This window comes from Alexandromys fortis, unplaced genomic scaffold, assembly GCF_014885135.2.
Source record: "Alexandromys fortis isolate MF-2015 unplaced genomic scaffold, M_Fortis_MF-2015_v1.1 scaffold_241, whole genome shotgun sequence".
NCBI lineage: Eukaryota > Metazoa > Chordata > Mammalia > Rodentia > Cricetidae > Alexandromys > Alexandromys fortis.
This window is the reverse complement of record NW_026068152.1, coordinates 1,239,430-1,246,066: the sequence shown is the minus strand read 5'-3', so window position 1 is coordinate 1,246,066 and position 6,637 is coordinate 1,239,430. Positions and strand designations below refer to the sequence as shown.

Sequence of the window (6,637 nt, the reverse complement as noted above, 5' to 3'; positions counted from 1 at the left end):
TCAATAAAATAAAAAAAAGAAAAAAAAAGAATATAGAGGTACAAAGGTGGCTCAGAGGGTAAAAAAGACTTGCTTTTAAATCAATATGCCCCAAGATCAATCCCTCAACTTTTGGAATTCATGTTTATAGTATCAAAAAAATCTATCAGTAGAAACTTTGGAAGTCAAAAGTAATTTAGATTAATATAAAAAATATCAAGAAAAATTCTCACTAGATATTGTACATCAAGCAAAACTTCTCTTCGAAAACAAAGAATAAAATGTTAGTAGTAATAAGTATAATCGAGTTAACTACCGTTAGACAATCTTAGAAAAATACTAAAAGGAATATTTCAAGTATATTTTAAGGAGCACAACATAGTGACTCAAAGCATATAAAAATATAAAGGTTTAGAATAAAGTTAAATATATTTTTATACATATGGAAACTAATAGTATCATACCACTCATTTATAACTTCACTCTCCATATTACTTAAAATAAATTCATAAAATAATTATTAAAATACATAAATGGTTTAAATATATAAAGATGGAATTCATGACACCAATATTAGAAAAAAAATCCCAGAATTCAAAGAGTTCTATGCATGAATTGAACTGAATCCTCTTAAAATAGATTACAATAATTTCTATGATGCTATATGTGATTTTCCTGGAAATCAGAAAAACAATCTATATAATATATTATTAAAAAGTTAGAAATAAATCATCATATAATACAACACCAAGTCAAACAAACACAAAGGAAGTTATCAAGAGACAAAGTAAGGAAAATATTCTAAGACTGATAGGAAACAGTACAAATTGGCCAACATAAATTTTCCTAGTTTGACTCTGCCTTTGAGAACTCATGTTTCTGGTATTGTTTCGATTCTTTGGAATGAGAATAGGTGGAAATAGCTTTAAAAGACAGAGAAGCCTCTATTTCCATGTTTCTCAAATTAATTTGGCTGAGTTGGTTGCTTTGAAAGAATTAATCAAAACACCAAATCCCATATTCTAATCCAATTTTGCCAATGCTTTCTTTGCTTCAGCCTTGGCTGGGGTTTCAGCAGCAGCAGTAGCAGCAGCAGCAGCAGTAGGAGGAATAGCCTTAAGGTCAAGTGGATCACCTAAGAAGGCCTTAATCTTTTCAGCATGTAGGAAGTTATACTCAGTCTCAATAGAAAAGCCAAGATTTATCTGTATCCATTGATCATAGAGTATGATACTGAGGCAACAATTGCCCAACCAGTCTGCAGAAAAACAATAGTAACATTTCAGACACCCTCCAGGAACTGCAGAGTCAGTTCTGTGATGTCAAGCACTTCCAGGTTGTAAATGCCACCATTATCAAACATCTGCTGGGTGATCAGTCCAAAGCAGATAGGGGAGATGTTCACTGTGTTCAGCAGTGTTGCTCTGTGGCTTCCACCATGTCCTCAGTTTTTTCAGCTGCACATCACTCAGAATTTCATTGATACCCATGGAAATTTTAGTGGTGATGTTTAAAGCCTCCAAGAAAGAAGTCTTCTTATTCCCCAGGCCAGTGTTTTGCACTCACACAGTGACCTTACATGGGAAAACATCAAATGGAAAGATCAATTAAGAAATATAAAAGATGAGCATTGTAAACCAAACAGAACTAAAGGACATTCACAGAACATTCCAGAAAGTGTGTCTGCAAACAAATAAGTTACTTGCAATTGACAGTAACCAGGAAAGGGGAAATCAGTTTTCTTCATTGAACTGACCACACTCCAGTCTAGGCAGAACTCATGCTCAGGAGTACTTGGCCAACACAAAATAGACTACATGTCATGCTTTAGAGGGTCTGTGTAAGGAAGATTGTGTTTAGTTTGGCTGTGTTGTTGTGTTGTGTTGTGTGTGGTGCACTCTGTTGGTTTGCTTAATGTTAATTTGCCTAAGAGAGAAAAAGAACATGAAATTGCATGGCTAAGGAGGAGTTGGGAGGGAAGACAATATGAACAAAATATTGTATAAACAATTTAAAAACTAAAAACTACTTAAATATACATTTTTATTAACCAGGAAAGATTTTCTTATATAGACCACAGAAAGCTTTAATAACTTGTTATAACACAAGACAATTTTTAACATAATATATAAATTAGAAAGTTACAACAAAAGTACAGTTGAAAATTTATATACATGGAAGTTGATTAATGCATTTGTGACAAGTGTAGTGAGGAGGAAATCTGTGAGAAATTTAAGAATTTCTTAAAAATGAAACTGAATTTACAATGGATCAAAACTTATAGAACATGCTGAAGATGTATTGAGTCTATTGAGCCTTGTGGAGATTTATGTGAACACAAATGTGACAATATAAAATTAAAGCCTTATTCTGTATGTAAGAACTAGAAATAAAGAAAAAAATATAAACTCAAAGTTTCCTGAACGAAAGTAATAATATTCAGATTTTTTGAAAGAAAATTGGGCAATTGGTAAGCAGAGGAGAAAACAACAAAGGTAATTATTTAAAATATTTGCCAAAATTGACTAATCATAGTTTGATTAAATAAGAAACAAAAGTGTGAGTGAAATACAGTATGAAGGGAAAGTTGCTACATTACTACTCATTTTATTGCATTCAAAAAGAATATGCGATGAATAAAGAGTTTTACACACTAACTTGGATAACCTAGGCAAGATAGATACATTCTTAAGAACTCACAACTTCCCCTACCTGGAGAGTTGAGTATCTTTCTCCCAGGCTAGAGAGTACTACTCTCTAGGTCATAATCCCTGGAGACACATTCTGTGCCCCACTCTTACCCACGAGAGTCCAAGAGACACGGAAGTATCCTCGGAACACCTCTCATCATCCCCTCATGACATCAGGGACCACCAGAGCCTTGGCCCCACCCCTAGTTGGAGAGGTATTTGACTCCAAGGCTGGAGGGCCCTACCCTCTGGGACATAGTCCCTGAAAGCAGATTCTGAGTTCTACTCCTACCCAGCATAGCTGCAGAGACCTTGAAGCAGTCTCTCCACACCCCCATGGTAGGCCCACCCTCTCTGAGGAGTGGATAGAGGGTATGGTGGTAAGAAGGTGGACAGAGCAGGACGACATGAGAGAGGGGGATTGGTATGCAAAATAAGATTGTTTAAAAAAAACTCTCCAGAAAAAGGAACATTCAAGAATAGGTTGTATCATTGGTAAATTATATCGAACCTTTAGAGAAATAATACCCAAAACATTTAGCTTCCAAATAATAAAAGAGGAAGAAACACCTTCTATTCTAGGAGACCTGTACTAACCTAACATGCTATAGACAAATTTCTGTTTTGCCATGTAATTCTTTGAGTTATCCAGATTTTGGAAGCTGAAAATGATTTTTATTGTAAACACTCCTAAAATCTTAACTGTCAGGAGAATGACATCTCAGAAATTCCAGGAACCAGATACCTGTAAGGGCAGAGTTACTTCGAAAGACTATGTGGCATCACTGCTGAGATCAACTAAGGCTGCTGTCTCTATTATTTACAGTGAAGTACTCCATGGCTACTCTAGCCATCACTGGTGAGCTGAAGCATGGATCATGCCTTAATTGTGATTCTGCAGATAGAAAGATTTGTGTTTGGGAAATTTTGTAGCACTAATAAGATAAAGCCTTCAAAATTAGGCAGAGTCTTGGCATAAGAACAGGACCTTTAGAGGCATAGTCCTCTGGGATGCTAAGTACACTCTTGGGAATAGAATCAATAGATAGTATGAAAGGGAGGTAGAACTATTAAAATGACAGAACACCAGGTTTTCCATGGCACCAACTACAGAGCAGTCAAATAAATTACAACTAGTAAAGCTAAAAGGACACTGTATCACAAGACATTTATAGCATACTCCCACTGCAGTGTACAAATAATGCCTGAATTAAAATTTTAACATTTAGTATCGACCTTTCTAGCTTCACACTTATTTTGGATGTGGTATTCTTTTGTTAACAGAGGTTTCTCTCTTGTCTGGTCCCACAGCCATTCAGTCCCAAATAAACCTACAGAGGTCTACACTAATTATAAACTGGTTAGCCTATTTGCTCAGGCTTCTTATTAACTCTTACAGCCTACATTAACCCACAATGCTTTTCTATGTTAGTCATGTGGCTTGGTACCATTGCTTCCTCTGTGTCTGAGTGACACCTGCAGACTGAGTCTCTCCTCTTCCCAGAATTCTCTTGTTCTCATCACCCTCCCTTTACTTCTTGCCTGGTTACCCTACATATACTTCCTGCCTGGCTACTGGCCAATCAACATTATATTAAAATACAAGTGACAAATCTTTACAAAGTACAAGACCATTCTCCCATAGCAGTATCCTTTTCTAGAAAAGTAATTAATAAACAATGAATGTAACTAGCTGTAAGAATGAGTTACTCTCCAAGCAAAAGACAATTATGATTCAAAACCAATTCATTGATTAGCCTGCTGCTACTATATTTTAGGTCCCCAAGGTAAAACTATATAGAGAGACAGGTGTTTCCTTTTTCAGTTTTCATTTCAGTAGGTCATGCTTCTACAACACATAGTTTCACAAAAGAGGCCATCACTCAGGGCCTCTGGTAGAGCTACTTTATAGGACATTGAGAGCAGGATTACATCTCCAGCAGAATGGTAATGACAGAAGATAGTATGCAAAAAGAAAATGAAAGGAACCATTTGAAGCCATTTGCTTCTCAGGAGCCACCAGGAACATATATAAATAGCTTCTATGGCTAGGAATGATCATTGTTTTCTGATTGTAGATATCAGCTGCCTCCAGTTTAAGGAACCCACATTTCACATAAATCCCAACCTGCTGATACTCTCTGATACAAATGGCTTGACCAGTGGTTGATAATACCCTTTTGATATGGACAGTGGGCTCTTTCCTTGCTGAAACAAGGCTCTTGTGATGAGAAACATAGAGTTTTTTTCATAAAGATGACCAAAGGTGTAAAGGCACATGGGACATTTGAAAACATGATAATGGAAGGAGTGATTGTGCCTTTAATAAGAGATGAAATTAAACAACACGAAAGCTCCACTTTTGCTGGAGTTGCTTGCATATACTCACTATTAAACCTTGCTTGATTTGAGCTTTAATTTACAAAACAAAACAAAACCTATAACCTGTCCGCAAAACACACTTTTTACTCATAATCTTTTCCAGATGCTGGCTAAATCCTGTGTTGACTTGATCTGGAACTCCATGTATTAAAATCTCTCTCTTTCTCTTAAGATACCATCCTCCCTTTAAGCTACGTACAGACTTCTGTTGCTAAGTATGCTGGATTTTTTGACCTATAACCTACCAAATGTAGCTCTTTCTTCCTTTCCAATATTCTTCCTTCTAGTAGCTAACAAGAACTTCAGCTTCTGGGTCTTGTTGTTTTATCTCTTATACTACAATAATACTATCTTTAGATTTCCTCCTGAATTCCACTGTAAGTAATTTTATCTAAGAGATGAAGAACCTACAAGAGAGAACAATGTCAAAGTAATAGTCAGACTACTACCAAGTTATGTTCAAACTATGGGACATCAAGGAAAGAGAGTAATTCTAGAGCCTTTAAAGGCTATAGAATAGCCCATCAATGGTTTGGGTTTGCTTAGAACTAGTAATTTTATTTTCTTTTCTGGTTTTGAATTGGAATGCCTATTGTATACAATTCATATAATCACTATAAGTATGCTATATCCACAGTCAGTAAACATGATATGTCAATAAGATTTAACAGTTAAATTTGTTTTTGGAGCAGAATAAATTATCTGGTTGTTGGATAAAAGGGATGAATGTGTTTTATATGTGAGGTTGACATAAATTTTGGGCTTAAGAGAGCAGATTTGTTCTAGAATTAATTGTATTCTTCAAAAATTCATATATTGAATGCCTACCTCAGAATACCTCAGAATGGGGCTACATATGGAAGAGGAACATTTTTCAAAAATCAATTCAAGTGAATAATTTAAAATGATAATTAAGTTCAAAATAGGCTAACTGGGATAGCCTTGTTCCAATCTGTTTTATATACTTTAAAATACTATAGCAAACAAAGAGACACCAGAAAGGCATGAAAATGAAGGATGATCTTATGAAAATAGATAGAGAAGACAAGCATGGGTAAGCAAAGGAGAAATACTTCAGCAAGTCCCTATCCTCACACTTATATCAGAGTTTCATGCTTAGGAACGCTTTGTCATGATTAAGACAACTATTTTATAGTGCATGATTCCAGTAACCCTAGCAAATTAATAAAGCCAGAGAGAAACAAAATAAGTGATATCTGAGTGGCCATCCCTATGCTATTTATAAAATGTAAGAACTGGAAGACAGGAAGACAGCAGCAAAATTCGATCTTAAGGGGAGGACACAGCCATTGCAAATGATCTCAGAGAAGCTGTGTTGCCTGCACTAGGCACACATAAGATTTGGGCACATCAAGAACTATTCATGGATCATGGAAGGTCTCACGGGGTCCTACTTTTTACAGCTGAACATTTGGTGTCTTTATAAGGGTTACTATTGTTATTATGAAACACAATGGGAATCAAGAGGGTTTTTTTTATTGAGAATAGGAAAAAAAAAGTTTCCGCCTCCTCCCAGCCTCCCATTTCCCTCCCCCTCCCCCCACTCTTCTCCCCCTCCCCCCACT

At 35.9% G+C, this 6,637-nt stretch overlaps 1 pseudogene; it reads right to left on the bottom strand.

The window, feature by feature from the left end:
* Nucleotides 1-938: 938 nt before the first annotated feature.
* Nucleotides 939-1,559, bottom strand: LOC126491539 (60S acidic ribosomal protein P0-like; annotated as a pseudogene).
* Between the last annotated feature and the right edge of the window lie 5,078 nt (nt 1,560-6,637).